This window comes from Podarcis filfolensis (genome assembly GCF_964270895.1).
Source record: "Podarcis filfolensis genome assembly, chromosome: 5".
NCBI classification, from domain to species: domain Eukaryota; kingdom Metazoa; phylum Chordata; class Lepidosauria; order Squamata; family Lacertidae; genus Podarcis; species Podarcis filfolensis.
The window spans coordinates 43561380-43578154 of NC_139608.1; the positions used below are offsets into that span (position 1 = coordinate 43561380).

Consider the following 16775-nt stretch of genomic DNA (forward strand, 5'->3'; position numbering starts at 1 on the left):
TGCGGGATGCTTGACTTGCCCTCCCACGCTTTCCTCATTTCTCAGAAAAGCCTGGAAACCAAAAGGTTGAAAAGGAGGGGGCAGTGGAAGTTGCCTCAGCAGTCCAGGAAGAGAAGTGAGTAAGTGGCTTGTCATATTTAAGTGCCTCTGGCTGCCTTTCTCCTGCAGCCTAGGAAGAAACAGCTGGAGCTACAGCAGAGAAGAGTTAACAGGTAAGTGCTGTTTTCATATCCCTATTTGAAATTATGTGCTGAAAATGAGACGTGTGCCTCTCAAGGCGAAGAAACATCTCTGTATGGTGAGAACTTTTTCTTGTTTGAACTACATTTTGTATCTTCTAGAACCTGAAGTTTTAAAAATTAAATCTCAGCAAGTTATCACTATAGGCTAGTATTCCAAATCAAAGCAGCATACATAGTGAATAATTTTGTTCTTGAAGAAGGATCTATCATTTCAAACTACTAGAGTTTTGTACATTTTTCTTGTTTGTTTTTGTCAACAGTTAAGGGTGTGTTTGAGGAGAGGTTCTATTTTTGGTGGTTAGGAAAGGAAGGGCAAGAGGTGAGATGTGTTTAAGATGCAGGAACATAAAGTTCATGTTAAATAGATGGGGAAGCAAAAAAATCTTAACAGTAGGAATAGTTGGATGGTGGTATTTCTGACAAAATGCAGTTTAAGCAGTTTGCATAAACTTCAGTTAAGGGTAACCAGGATTCAATTCTCTCTCTCTCCCTCTCTCTCTCTCTCTCTCTCTCTGTGTGTGTGTGTGTGTGTGTGTGTGAGAGAGAGAGAGAGAGAGAGAGAGAGAGAGAGAGAGGAGAGTAAAACTCACTGAGGACAAGTAGCTGAATTTGGATTAGAGTTAAAATGTACAGAGGTGTTGGCAAGTCACAATTTCAGCCTCAGTGGCCTCTCTCAGGTGGGGATAATAAATAAAAATTTATCATATTATTGAAATATTTAATAAGTAAAGATAGAGAACTTTTGAAGGGGCTGTGTAAATAACTGCCTCAGCACTTATACTTTAGACTTATACTATAGGCTTTTTTTTATAGGGTTAGGCATTCATGCAAATGCAGCTGCTGCACTATTGTCTGTAACTATGGCTTCCTTCACATGTCACGATAAGCCACATTTTGTCTTAAACTTTGATTTAATCATGAACATGTGTCTGCCCAGGGTATACGGGTCCCCATTCAAATTCTGCTGCCTGGGCCACTCAAACAAGGCATACTCTGGTCTAACAAACTGAGCCATGGTTTGCTTCAAATAAACCAAAAGCAGTAAGCCAGAAATAAAGCATGAACATGTCTTATTCTAATATTTATGGGCAGTCACTAGAAAGAACATACTTGGATTAGGCAATTATTATTTTTGGCAATATTCCTTTTGAAAGAATGGTCTCTCTCTTATATCCCTGTGCTCCAATCCAAAAGGCAGAAACACTTTGTGTGCTAATCCAGCAAACAGGATTCATGTGTGGGAGCTGCAAAAGAAAGGATTACCGTATTTTTTGCTCTATGACTCACTTTTTCCCTCCTAAAAAGTAAGGGGAAATGTGTGTGCGTCTTATGGAGCGAATGCAGGCTGCGCAGCTATCACAGAAGCCAGAACAGCAAGAGGGATTGCTGCTTTCACTGTGCAGCGATCCCTCTTGCTGTTCTGGCTTCTGAGATTCAGAATATTTTTTTTATTGTTCTCCTCCTCCAAAAACTAGGTGCGTCTTGTGGTCTGGCGCGTCTTATAGAGCGAAAAATACGGTAGCTACTCTGTTTCAGAACTGGGTAATGGGTATTGTGGCAGGGTATGGGTATGAGACATGGAACTTGTGCAACAGAAGAGACATCTTCCACTTCCTACATTCCATATCACTTATCTGAACCGCACAGTCTCTGCCCACTCAGAACATATTTTGCCATAGTGAACTGGCTTGAATGCAATGAGTACTAGCACTGCTGAAGTCAGCTGAGATCACAGTCCAAGGGAAGAAAATAGGTGTCAGCCCACTGAGTGCCAGCAGTTCGGAGACACCATACTCCCCCATCCAGCTACACACTGAAATGATTGTGTAAAACTAAAATAAAGCACAGCTTCTATTTCCCATTGTTGCACTCACAACAACTGGCTTGAGGAAAAAACTAGGAGGATAATCTAGCAGCTACAAGGGTAAAAAACGCAGCACATTAGAACTGACAGAAATGGAATTAGTTACTACACATTAAAAAGATTATGTCGATAAGTGCCTTCAAGTTATGGTGGAAGACACCCCAAGACAGAGCCTGACACCTGACAAATTAGGGAAGGGCCATAGCTCAGTGGCAGAGCACCTGCTTTGCATGCAGAAGGTCCCAGGTTCAATCCCTGGTATCTCCAAGTAGGGCTGGGAGAGAGTCCCTGTCTGAAGTAATGGAGAGCCACTACTAGCCAATGTAGACAGTACTGAACTGAAGAAACCAATGCTCTGACTCAATCTAATGCAGCTGCCTGTGTTCCTAAATTTCAAGTGGGAGAACATTCCAGAGCTGTGGCACCACCACATGAAAGGCTTGGTGGTGTTAGTTTGGAAGGAGAGGATCCCAATCACCCTCATACAACACAAGAATGGAAGACGGACTGGTGTTGGCTTTGGCCAGGCCTATGTCTGAAGGAGAGCTCTTGGGCTGTTTCCACAAGCCATTCCCCTGTACACATAATAAACCCTTCTAAACTTGCAAAGGCCAAACCACTTTTCTTGTTTTTAACTTTTTTTACTTGCCCCTCATTTTTGTTATCCTGGCAAAGGTTTGTTCTTGCTACACACATTGGGCTGACCATACCATTAGACAGAATGAGGAGACCGCCTCAGAAGACAGATGCTGAGGGGCAGTAGACCCCCCTCCTCCCTGTTCCTCCTAAGTCACCAGACCAATCCCTTCTGTCGGTGGGCAAAGCTGTGGAGGCTACCTAGCCTGCTGTTTCCAGGTGTGGTGAAGGAAACTCTGCCATCAACCAGTTTTGAAGTAAGATTCAACCCACATTTTGCTTCTGTGCATGGAATGGGGAGCGGGGCATCTTGCCCATTACCTTCAGCTGCAAAATGGCCTAGCTTGGGCCAGGCCAGTACACACAGATTATCATAGAGTTTATGATGGTGAAGAAGAGTTGCATGCATCTCACTTGATCCAAAATATCCTTGATGCTAGATGAGAATCTTCTTACTGCGTTGCCCTAGCAAGCCTAAGAAGCATCATCTGAAGAGAGGTTCTTCAGGCATACATACAGTAAAATGGCTAAATCCCCAGGTTTCTGTTATTCTGGGATTTCTGAAGCCATCTCATCAAGCAACCTATCCTTCCAGCCCCTACCAATCTGGAAATATTTCTGCTGCTGGGGAAAACTTTTTCAGCCTGCAACAACATTTTCAAAACTTATCGACCAGGCCCTTCCCTGCTCTGTATTTTGAAGCTCCTTAGGAATGCTTAATGCTGGAATATTTACAGCACTAGAGGTTCTGCTGGCTGAAGACATTCTGAGGAGTCCCTGTTTTATATGACAATAACATGATCATCATTGTACCAAAAGCAAGGTACAAGAACAGTATTTGTATGTAATCAACATGTAATCAATCCTATAGCCACCCAAAAATAAGAAGGTAGGGGCTTCTACTTAGTTGAAAGACCACCAAGTATTCAGAAGTATGTATACTCATAAACTGAAATAGTAACAAACAAGAACTAGCCCTGTGATCTTCCAGAAGGTCAGCGAGTACACCAATGAGTACACAGGGTTGTTGAGTTGTTGTTTTTTTAAGAGTAACTCATCTGGAGAGACAACAAACCTACTATTAAACACAAAATACAGCAATTTTTTTGTTGCCATCGTTTTAGTGGGAGTGGAAGAGATACAACATGACTGCCCAAATCACAGCTGTACAAAAATCCTGGATTTCACAATTTGTTTTTAATCAGCAGGTTTCATTTCTGTCCTAGTGAAGAAAAAACCCAGGGCCTAAGAGGAGGCAGAAGTCAGGCAGGCTTGCCATTAAGTCTGTAGCTGAGTAGTTTAAACACAGACTGATGAAGATGTCAGTGGGATGGGTAAAAAGGAGGGCAAAAGCAGACCAGGAATTTGACATGCTTAAAATATATGGGAGGACAAAGAAAAATTCTAAGACTTAAGGTTCTCATCCTCTGCAGTAGCAGGGGATGGGGAACGTGTACACTTCCTATTTTTAAAAGTACTAAAAACATAAAAAGAGCCTGCTGGGTTGGGCCAATGGCCCATTCAAGTCCAGCATCCTGTTCTCAGTGGCCAGCCGGATGTCTATGGGAATTACGCAAGCAGAACCTGAGCCCAAGAGCACTGTCCCCTCCTGTGGTTTCCAGAAACTAGTATTCAGAAGCATCACTGCCTCTGACTGTGAAGACAGAGCATAGAATCCACCATGGCTAGCAGTTGATACTGGGTGGTCTCTCTTTTTAATGCTACCGATATACTAGTTTTTCACCTATGTTGTCATATTAAGAGTTCTGACATCTCTAGTAATATAATTGCATCTGGCTTTCTCCTACAGATGGCCGCTTCAACCAGCAGGAGTCCCACATGGCTGCCTAGCTCTGAGAACTGAATTCCATAGGCTTTGGGAACAACTGAAACGCCCCGTGGATTCAGTTCTACAGCTAGACAGCAACTAAACTCCAGGAGCTGCCGAGTTCACTCTTGTGTATTATCTTGTGTGTCATCAAGGGGATCTGTCAAGACACATAACCATAAGCCAATATAGCTGAACATTTGCCATCTACGTGGATTATGCTTTTTAGGTGGCTCTCCTAGTCAAGCAGCTGCATGCATGCACACCCCAAGTTAACCTGGGTGGAGCTAAGGTGATGTTGCTACACCTGCACTTTGACATTATCTTATAATCCACTCATCTTCTCTTTCTACAAAGAAATGCCATCAGCCTAAAAGTGACAGTATGATGCAGTATAAGCCCTCTTCTGGGTCCAAAACAGCCCACGTGTCACAGTTGTGCATTCTTTGAACACACGCAAAATGTGTGTTGCCTGTACTCGCTACATTTACCAAAACATGGGTGGCATCTCTGTAAAAATAGTAGATGAGTGTAACTATCTGCATACAAGTTACAGTATGAAACCAATGGCTGAGAAAGTTAGCATTGTTAGGGTAAAAGGCAATACTTTAGATGTGCAGCCCAAACCTATACATGTTTATTCCCATGTTCCACTGAATTTAACTTTGATCCTTACAATTGTCACTTCAATCTTATACATGGCCTGAAGGAAAAGCTTGGCCACCCCAATATTGTCCCAACAGCTTGCATGGACCCATATGCCTAATCAAACAGGGTATATTTAGTAAAATTCATTCTTTAGGCATTTTTCTTTTCATACAGCACCATGAACAGTTATCAGGCACCTATCCTTCTGCACCATGAAGCTTACAGAGCTTTCCCATCTGCTCTAAGATAAGTACGTATAGTCGCATTAGGGAGGAACTCAGAAGATTAGTGCATGGATCAAAGTCATAATATTATTTGTATTTTACAACTATACCCGTCCTCTTGTTCATTCCTGAACTCTGTGTACTTCTTGAAACTAGCAGAAGAGATCTTATGCTATACTGTGCTGTACTACAACATCTGCACTTCAGTTTGGTGATAAGACAGGAATTATTTCCTTCTTTAAAGCATGAAGATACCCCACAAATAAACAATACTATTTATGTCAAACAGTCATTTCCACCCTACTTACAATAAGTTATCACAAAGAAATGTTCACACAGTAAAACATGCTGTTTTCCTTTATTTAAAATGCTCTATGTCTTGCATATATACAAAGTGCAACTTGATGACCAAGCAGAACTCTTTACAGTTGTTCATCTCACTAGGAAAGAATCACAAATGGCATAAAACATATTACAGAAGGTGGAATTCACAATAAGTTTGTCTGTGCTGCTGTTAAAAATAAAGGTACTCTGATCCTATTTATGTATGTTGTGTGTCCACTGTCATAGCGTGACCAGATTCTCAGTATACCATCACCTTGTACTGTGACCTCGGGTTCAGTTTCTGAATAATTCCATAGTGAACTCTATGGACATTTACTTAAAGTAGCCAATGTTTGGCCAGGGGTGGGGGAAGGAAAGAAAAAAAAGAGATCCCTCCAACAATGAGGGGGGCAGGAAGAATTTATGGTGCAAAATGGTAATGTACTACTAGGAAGGTAATGTGCCAGAAATCCATAGTCAGTTTTTATACGTAGGTTTTTGGTTGATCCAATTGAAAGGCTTCACTACTGGCATTCATTTGGAATCACTCAAAAAAAGAGCAGGGGTTAACAAAATGAGCAACATCTTCCTATTAGCACAAGAGAAAATTATGTGTGCATATTAGTGAGTATACAACAGCTACTAAGAAAGTTATTGGAACCTATAAAAATGTCACAGAAATATCTCTTTCAGTTTTCAGTATCATTGCTGCCAGATCTTAGGTCTAAACAGAGGGATACATGTTCAGTCAGTATTATTTGAACCACTTTCATTATCTCTTTGATTTCTTTTTCTTCTTCCTATTGCGGTCTTCACTGCTGTCCTCAGCTTCACTAGCAGTTGGGGTGGGTTCATTTCGGATGATTCTCTTCTCCACCCTGTATTCTTGTTCTCCAACTCTAGGGTCCCCTTTCACAATAAATTCCCCACTGTGGTATGTTATGGTAACATCTGTCCTTGGATAGGTGCCATAGACCCTTCTGAGATCGTCTTTCACGAATTCCGGCAAGTCCCTCCTAGGTCCCACAATCCTCTCAAGCTTACCCCAATGGAGCTCTCCTCTCAAGGTGAATCCCTCAGGCCACACATCCCAGCCTGGTCTTTGGTAGGCTGCATAAGGAGGATAGTTAGCATAGGGGTTGTACAGAGGAAGAGGGCTCATTTGGGGGAAGCACCAGAAAGGGTAAGGATAGAAGTAAGGATTTGCACCATGGATGTGATGGTACTCCACTTGGTTTGCTGGATTTACGTTGTAACCATTGTTATTGTCCATAATCACAGCAAGAGGCCTGTTGTAGAAGTTGTGCATCTGGACTGGAGGGATCATGGGGGCGTGTGCAGTGTCTGATGGTCGACTTGGCCCAAGAGGCAGATAGTTATAAGGCAAGGTCTGCATCATAGTTGGATAGTACAGAGCCATACTGGGAGAAGATGCACACAATTTCTTCTCAAGCAAGCATCACTTTCTCACATCTGGTTTCTGCCAAGCTGTTGAGACAAATATAAGAGGTGCTGAACTGTGGCAAAGGCAAATGTGCACAAGCTGATTCATTACAAAAGTTTACCACCGCTTGTGGTAAAGCTACATATTTAGCTACACACTTTCGTTATCTGTCTTCATGGGCCTGCAGAAGCTAAGTCAAACTGTGAGAGGCTTGCTGTTCTTTTAAGAGTGTGATGCATACCAGGATTTATCACATGCCTGGCCACACAAGACAAACACACACTTCTTAGAAACAGAGCTTTCACAATAGCATGTGCCTTAAACAATATACTATAATACTTAAGTGGCTTTGGAACCCGTTGGGACAAGCCTTGCCAACCCATAATGGTCTTGCCGGATAAGCAGAAACTAGCAAGCTTCACCCCCCCACACACACAGAGTTTTATAAAGCTGTCTATTTACACTCTCCTGCTTTGCCAGGATACAGAGATTGCTGCAAGGCAATTCAAATAGATACTTCATTTTATGCACATCAGAGAACGTGATTTGAAAAGTATTTCCAGGCCTTAATAAATTGAGCCAGGACAAGACAAGTAATTATCTGGGTGTCTGCCAAAGTGTTCTACTACCACTAAAAACTGTTTTATTTCTAGATTTATTTATAGGCTGCCTTTAGGGCAGGCATCCCCCCCAACCTTCGGCCCTCCAAAATTCAAGTTTTGGACTTCAATTCCCATCATCCCTGACCACTGGTCCTGTTGGGATCATGGGAGTTGTAGGCCAAAACATCTGGAGGGCTGCAGGTTGAGGATGCTTGCACCCAAGGCCAGTTTAGCACTCATAAACACACTATAATTCAAAAACAATTTTTATAGCAAAATATTTAAGAACATAGGTCAATCAAAATGATCAGCAAAATAAATTCCAAGAAAATATAAATACTTTCTATTATCAAACAGTTTTCTAAAATAACAGTCTTGATGAAGCAGCAGCAGCCCAAAATATAGCCCACTTAAAAATTTGAAGAATTTGTCCATTCCTTGTCTCTTTGGGGAGAACTTCCATAACGTCCAGGTCACTGCAATAATATATCAGCCTGCAAAGAGAACCCTTATAGCTTCTCCATTTGGATGTAGCAAATGAGAACCAACTCCATCTCCTGGTACTAACAAGGATGACCATCAGAAGTTGAGGAGCTGCTGCTGCTGCCATAGATCTGCCTCTGGATTACGACAGCCAAATGAGGACAGCTATAACGTTTCTGCCCCTCTCATTGTCCACAATGTTATTTTACATCAAGGAGAAAAGATACCTTTTCAGCTAATTAGATATCAAAAGCCAGTCACTTCCAATATGAAAATCAAACAGATTTGAACAGACCTAAGACCTGAAGCCAATACATTTGCCCGATTGTTTACTCAACTTTTCACCTGCTCCAAGATCCTATAAATCTAACCCTCGACAACATGCTCCGATTTCTTCTCTCTCTCTCTTATCACACATGCCGTCTCCCTCCTACCTGATAATTCCACTTTGGTCTACAAAATTTACAACGTATTCAAAGTCTGTGCCCTTTAGGTTTCCTAGGAAGGAGTAGGAAGAAGGGATTCCATGAGACTGAAGCCAGTTACAGTGCTAGCAACTCCTGGGGTGGCACACCAGCAATTGCTGAACATTTAGTGTCTCTGGCACAGCCCGGGAGGTAGGCAAGGAAACATAATTAGCTGCCTCTATAGTCCTCAACGGTTCTCTCCCCTCAAGCTCAGATTTCAAGCTTTGTTGTTGGGAGAAAAGAACACAGAAATGGATAGCAACCAGGTGCAGACACTTGAATGAGGGGGAAGAAACCCAGCTGGGAGAGTCTCAAGGGCTCCACTTACTTTGCTCCCCCCTTGCTTTTTTTCTTAGCAGAAGCTTGGTCCCTTGCTGTAGGGATTCAGGCACAACTCTTCCAAAGAAGAGGCAAGCTCTATTGTAGTAACCACTGCTCCTAGCACCGATCAACTCAGGCCATGTTCCAAGGAAGAATGGTTTCTAGGCAGACAGCAACAGGCACAGGTATGACGCATAAATTCAGGTAAGAAGCATAGGGTCAGCCTCCTCCCCTATCTATGGCTGTGCATACCTTTGTGGCTTAAAATGCAGTCAGGTCACTTCTCCCTGCTGCATTTCAAGTGACGCTGGCATACTGCTGAACACACCAGAGAGGGTGGGGGTGTCTTCACCAGATGCACATTACCTATTTGGTTTCCCCATGCCTGCAATGCTGCAGAACTGCTCCCCATTAAACTATCATCCGCACACGAGCAATAGCTACCCCAAACCTCAGCTTAACTGTGCAGTGAATGTGGCTTACAATTTCAAATTGGATGGCAGCTGGCTTGATGGAAAACACATCAAACTGCAGTATTTCTCAAGAAACTACAGGATATATATGGCATATACCAGGCATCGGCAAACTCTGGCCCTCCAGATGTTTGAGACTACAATTCCCATCATCCCTAGGTAACAGGTCCAGTGGTCGGGGATGCTGGGAATTGTAGTCCCAAACATCTGGAGGGCCGGCGTTTGCTGATGCCTGGCATATACACACAGCTTCAAACACCAATGAAACCAGAGACAGAGGTGGCTCTGGTCAGTGCCTGGTTATCCCTATCAATGTATGCTGTTAACAATAAACCAGTGTCTCTGCCTCCTGAAGGTCAGAGGATACCTCGGCTCTCTTCTACAGTATTTTCTACATATAGTAAGGTGTGTTCTTTTATTTTTAAAAAGTTGAGAAGTATATTTTAAAAATATGATTCCCCTGCCTGCAGTCTATTACCTCATCATTCAGCAAGGGATTGGCCCAAGCCAAGGAGAGTTGTGTTCTCCCATGATTTTAGCACTGCCACAGCTGGAGCACAATCTGGACCTCCCCAAAGAGGAGAGGGCATAAGCTTCTCAATTCTACTTTTTGTCTCTTGATTAAATCCCCAGAAATAGGCATCTCATTACGCAGATGGCTACACACTGCTTCTTCACTTTTCTGTGTCTGGGCTTGATGCACAGCTCACACACCACCATTTAAAAAAAGTTTTTCCCCCTCTTGCATGACTGTATGTTCATCATTAAGTCTGAGCAGATTTAACCATCTTTCTTGATTGACCAAGACTCCCCCCCAAAAAAAAACCTTCTGTTGCCAGTGTCTCATATGTAGCAGTTTTGGATAATTAAAAAGGTGGAGACAGAACTTACTATCAACTAAAGGGCAGTCTTCATTTTCCTTTGCGGCTATCAGTGGTGGACTTTTTTTAACAGGTGTTTTTTTTTAAAAAAAAGTTGTTTGGGGCAATTCTTAAATTTATGGGAGTTGGCATCACATACATATTCCCCCAAACCTGATAGTATAGAAAGAAAAACACAGCACCATTTAGCACCTAGAGAAGTCAAGGATGCAGTTACACAGCTGAATGGTTTCCAGAAACTAGCTTACAAACTGCAGTTCGTAAGAAGAAAAAATGAACAAATAAGTCACAGCATTAGTAGCATGCAAGAAGCCTCATCTACCGGGCCAAAGAAAATAAATACAACCCAACATAAACAGAGACCAAGGCCTGCAGCCAAGGTTTTGGTTGATATGTATGCACATAACATCCCCTACCCACTGGGGGGCGGGGGAGAGAGACAAGAAGGAACATCTTCCTTCTCCCACTGTCTGGGTTCACCCATCTTTCTGTCCCTTAAGATCTTAACCTTTAGCACCACTGTTTTGCCTCATCCTCTTAATCCTATTGCCTTCCTCAAAGATCCTAACCACCAACAGTACTTTTCCCTTATCTCTCCTCCCCTCACCACTCCTGCCAACTTGCTCATCTATGCATCCTCTCCCTCCTGCATGCTGTTCCCAGCCACAGGTGCAATACAACATAACAGGAGAGAGCACTCGAATTAGAGAATGTATTGTTGTGGGAACAATGATTCTAGTATATTGGGGGGGGGGATTTGTTCTCATTTTTCATTTCCACCAAACCACATAGATTAGACAGATGCTTGGATACTTGTCTAACACTAGAAGTGGTGGGTTGAAGGCAGAGAAAAGAGATGTTTAAACATTTGCTTATTCTGAAGTGCACCAGATAGTTTACGTTGATGCAGGAAGCTCAGATTATACATGCCATCATGACTGCTGATGTTTTAAACGGCAAGCTACTTACACTACATAAATGCAATTTAAATCTGTGGGACTACTCAAGTGGGCGGTATAGATTGTAGTGCATCTTGCCATTGACTCTGGAGTCAAAGCATTTTCTAAACTGAAAAGCTGAAAGACAAAGTTTTGAGACTTCTTGCACACAATAGTGGGAGATGAAACACAGGTGACAGACCAATAAAATGCCAATTTAGAATGTTTCTGATATATGCCAATGTCACTTGCCAAGATCTATCCAGGAAACAGGATCAGTGGTTAAGGAGAACATGGTTTCTCCATCTTTAGGAGAAAAATGGAGGGTGTGTGTGACTCATTCCTATATGATAAACGACACCTGTCGAAGTGCCATCTTCTATACCATGGGTCAGCAAACTAAGGTCCACGGGCTGGATCAGGCCCAATTGCCTTCTGGATCCGGCCCGCGGACGGTCCGGGAATCCCCGCGTAGATCACCAGTGCGCGCATTCTTTCCCTCTCCCTCACACGGTGGCGGCGCCTCCTCCCTCCCTCCTCCTGGCTTTTCCCTGCCCTGCCTAGAGGAGGAAGGGGGCTGGGCTTTGTTGGTGCCAGCAGCAGCAGCACTCGAGCGGCCGCCATTTTAAGCAGCCCCTCTCAGGAGCTCTTTCACACGCCACTCATCGTCCCGCCGCAGCCAACCCCTGCCACTCGCAAGACACAGGTAAGCAGTCACTGGGGCTCGTGGTGCTCTTGCATCATTCCTCCCCCCCAAAGATACAGTCCAGCCCCTCCACAAGGTCTTAGGGACAGTGGACCGGCCCCTTGCTGAAAAAGTTTGCTGACTGCTGTTCTACACAACTCTTAGGTGTTGAGGAACACAGGAAGCTGCATTATACCAAGTAAAAAAGAACAGATCCAGCTAGCTCAGTTTTGTCTACTGACTAAAGCATCTCTCCATGATTTCAGATAGGAGTCTCTTTCAACCTTACCTGGAGATGCATAGCATTGAACCGGAGACAAATGCTCTACCACTGAGCTATAGCCCTTCCCAGGGCCATCTTAAGCATATCCAGTGCCATGGTTCAAAGATCCCTCCGGCGTGCCCCCCTCCCCGTTCCCCAGAGTTATTGACCTTTTTTTTAAAGGGAGCTGACACCACACTTACACATTATCTCTAACAAGCCCTTAGAACAAAATAAAATAAAAAGGCAGAAAAAAATCTAATTAAGTCCTCAATTCCAAAGCAAGACTCATTCAAGACTCAGCAATTCTTCTAATTCATCCTCATGATTCAAATCACCACATATCAAAAAGTTAAAGCAATCACCAGTTTGTTGTTCTTTAAATAAATTGATAAAGACACAGCGAATGAAGTTCTCAGCCAATTTGTGTTTAAGTACAAAGCTGACGTTTTCAAATATTGTGGGGGGTGGGGGGGGGTGTAAAGCAGTGACATCCTGAACCTAAAAAGGACACAAAACTTGGGCCACAAAGGCTGCAGCCCTAACTGCACTTACCTGAGAGTAAGCCCTGCTGAATCTAATAGGACCTTAAAACCCGCCCCCGTCTTTAAAGGACTTTTTGTTGGCGTTTGTTTGTTTTTAACCACTAACTGCATGGAGAGCACGCTCTCGAGTCCATCCTTACCTCCGAACTGAGTCCTAGTGGTAGTGCGCGCCCCCTCAGCTTTTCCCTCCCACCACCCCAAATCTGAATGAATCCCTCCTCCACATTTTTCCTTGAAGTTATCAGTGCCCCTCCCTGGCCTCCCCGCCCCCTGCACTGGGCAGCTCGAGGCTCACTTGCCACACGGGCTTCTTCAGCAGTCCCGCTACTAGCACAGGGCAGGAGGGAGAAGGGCGCCCCGTAGCTTTGTGCACTGCTGCTGCCTCCTTTCCCGGGCAGGAAGCGAGAGCGTGCGGCTGGCCATAGGAAGAGCTGCTGCCGCCACCCAGCATGCCCTCGCAGCTGTTCCTGGTCGGTCCCAGACTCCCACTGCTGGGTGCCCCTGATGGGCAGGCGCCATGGTGCAGGGCGCCACTAACCCTAATGGGTAAGATGGCCCTGGCCCTTCCTCAACAAATCTCCCCCGCCCCTTTGTCTCTAGTCATCATAGTTTGAAACAAAATCAACACAAGTTGATTTTTTTATCCATTACAGTCCAGAAAATACTACTGGTTCACCTTATTGTTGCTTCCTTTTTTCTAGCCACCTTTAGCAGCTATATGACAAGCAGCAATCCAGCAGGTGAAGTTTTCTCCATTACCACATATACATGTTGGGAAGGTCTGCTGCTGAATATGTGGGTAGATCATAACTGTTAAGAGAGACATAACAATTCCTCCTAGAAAAGACTAAGAAAGTTATTTTTTTCTAAAAAGGCTCTTCTTAACTATACTGCTATGAACTTGGGAGTCCTGGTTGCAAAGTTCAGCTCAGCAATGTACTCAATAGGGAGCCATAAAAAAATTATAATGTTTTAATATCTGTAGTCATGAAATAAGAATTGAGACCTACCTTGTATAATTGTAAAACCAAAGTAAATCAGAGAGCTTTGTATTAAAATTAATAATACCTAAAACTACTATTTTCAGATTTGCTAAAATATTACTTAATGAGATTTTCCACTAGATTTTCAATTAACCAGCATCTACTATATCCCAATGCTATTCTTCCACCTAATAGTAACAAGTACACACACCTTTTGCTATAACATTGTAACTGAACAGCTTTGTAAGTGTAATCACCTAGGTCCTCTTGTTACTTTTAGCTAAGTAGCTGCCATTAGCTAATTTTATCAGCCACATTAAGCAGCTGAGGTAATTTAGCTATCTACAGTCATTATGCAAAGAAGGAACCACTTAACATATGAACAATATAGATGAAGCGCCAGAAAAAGGTGTTATTTCATTAGCCTGTGACTATTACCTGATTAATGAAACCTTTTAATGGCAGGTTTCTTATTATCCTTCAATATTATTTGTTAGACTTTGCAGTGTGGATCAAACCTGTAGCATTCACATGGATAAAAATAAATAATGCTTCTTTCATGCAAAGGAAGATTGCATGTAGACTGCAGTAATCCTGTGAAGAAAAACAAATGTCAAAAATGTATTTTTTTCAGGTTTGTGATACCTGGTGTAAACAGTAAAATGTTTCACTGATCATGTGACACTCTTTATTTCATTCCGATTATCTATGCCTACTCAGAAGTATGTGCTATTGAATTCAATGGATCTTACTCACAGGTTAGGCTTGAAAGCAGGTGAATGACAGAGTGACTAAAATTACTAATATTTTCAGAAATGCCCATTCCAGGTGGGGGAAGATTATCAACAAGCATATTATCATGCAAGTAGACTTTCAAGGGTATGTCCACTTATAGCTTTACAACCGGCTAAAAAGCCAGAAGCAGAGAGTATGAATAAATGGACAGTTCTTATAATAGGTAAAAGGTAAAGGTACCCCTGCCCGTACGGGCCAGTCTTGCCAGACTCTAGGGTTGTACGCTCATCTCACTCTATAGGCCAGGAGCCAGCGCTGTCCGCAGACACTTCCGGGTCACGTGGCCAGCGTGACAAGCTGCATCTGGCGAGCCAGCGCAGCACACGGAAACGCCGTTTACCTTCCCGCTAGTAAGCGGTCCCTATTTATCTACTTGCACCTGGGGGTGCTTTCGAACTGCTAGGTTGGCAGGCGCTGGGACCGAACGATGGGAGCGCACCCCGCCACGGGGATTCAAACCGCCGACCATACGATCGCAAGTCCTAGGCGCTGAGGTTTTACCCACAGCGCCACCCGCGTCCCCTCTTATAATAGAGGGAGGTGTAAAAAGTAGGGATTCCTTATGGATTGGTATTGAGACCTATGTTTTTAAACTTGTTCATAAATGATGCGGAGCAATGAGGTGGCCAAGTTTGCTAATGAGTCTGAATTGTTCAGGGTGGTAAAAACAAAGGATTGTATGACACTCCAAAAGACCTCTCCAAGCATGGTGAATGGACATTAAAATGGCAAATGCAATCCAGTGTCAGCAAGTGAAAAGTGATGCACAATGGGGGGGCACCTAATTTTACATAAACAGATTAGGCTTAAACTGGCAGTGACTGACCAGGAAAGTGACTTTGGGGGTGAAGTGGATAGCTTGATAAAAATGTGGCCCAGAGTATGGCAGCTGCGAAAATGGTGAACACCATGTTAGGGAGAATTAAGAAAGAGATCGAAAACCAAACTGCCAGTATCATAATACTATTTACATAAATCTATGATGTGAATGTACTTGGAATACTGTGTACATTTCTAATTGGTGCACCTCAAAAAAGTTATTGTAGAGCTGGAAAATATTCAGAATAGGGAAGGCAAAATAAAATAATATTCATGGAACTGTGAATAACCACCATCCTCTGACTCATACATGGTTCTGAGTTCTCAGGAAGACCAAATAAACATACCAAATGAATTTTTGACCACTGTTATTTCCTTTACCATTGTCTCCCATATTTTCCAGACTATTTTGGTTTTGAGACACACAATCACATTGCTTTACAGTGCACTCTAATCATGTCTATTCAGAATTAAGTCCAACTGAATTCAATGGAACTTACTCCCAGGTAAGTGGAGTTAGGTTTGCAACCTTAAATAACATTTAATTCCACATATCCTCATGTGGTTCAAGATTACAATTCTGAATTCTGCCTCGATAACACATTTTATTTGTGAAGAATATTACAGGCAACATTCAACAAGATCATTAAAGCAATTTAACTTGAATGTTTTATTTATAGATTTGTATCCTACCTTTTTACAGTGTTTCAAGACAGTTAACAGCTAGCTACAAGAAAACATAATCATAATAAACATCACAGCAGCCAGAATGAATAAATCAAACCAGGAGGAGCCATTGGAAACTCAAAAACAGAAAGAGCAGTCCAAATGCCATTGAAAACATCAATAGGTTGGTAATAATATATAGCTGAAGTTGGAGTTTGTTTAATTTATTGTGATTTTATAAGTTTTGAAAATGTTTTAGACATTTCTCCCCCAGTACATTTTCGGAGTCTTTTTGGAGACAAATCACTACAGTCTGGAGAAAAGTAACATATTTTGTCAAATCATAGTATCCACTTGTTTTACTACATATAAATACCTTTTGCTGCATTAAAGTCTATAATTATATAATATATAGTAATAATGCCCTCACCTTTAAAAAAAAGTTGATAAAAAACCTATTGTTTTGAAGAACTGTGTCGATGAGACTATAAACTGAATAACAAAATGTACGGTAAAATTTTAAAAGGAAACAATGGATTTTAATTTAAAAATGGGTTTTAAGATTTAATTTTTTTAAACTGGGGAGAATATAAATCTCAGGCCTTCTACCCAAATCTAGGAGCCACTCTTCGCAGAATCAGGAGC

General features: G+C 42.5%; 2 long non-coding RNA genes across 3 annotated transcripts; one reads left to right on the plus strand and one right to left on the minus strand.

Annotated features, from left to right (window-relative positions):
* The first annotated feature begins 106 nt into the window (after positions 1-106).
* Positions 107-5990, plus strand: LOC310763796. The gene is made up of 2 exons (XR_014548808.1): positions 107-1506; positions 1765-5990. It is a non-coding gene; the product is annotated as an uncharacterized lncRNA (long non-coding RNA).
* On the minus strand, positions 5785-16639 carry LOC310763791. 2 transcript variants are annotated; one of them, XR_014548802.1, is made up of 3 exons: positions 16561-16639; positions 13544-13677; positions 5785-7254 (listed from the first exon to the last, which is right to left on the minus strand). It is a non-coding gene; the product is annotated as an uncharacterized lncRNA (long non-coding RNA). The 2 variants fall into 2 exon arrangements; XR_014548803.1 differs by lacking the exons at positions 13544-13677; positions 16561-16639 and adding an exon at positions 8730-8863.
* Positions 16640-16775: the final 136 nt, after the last annotated feature.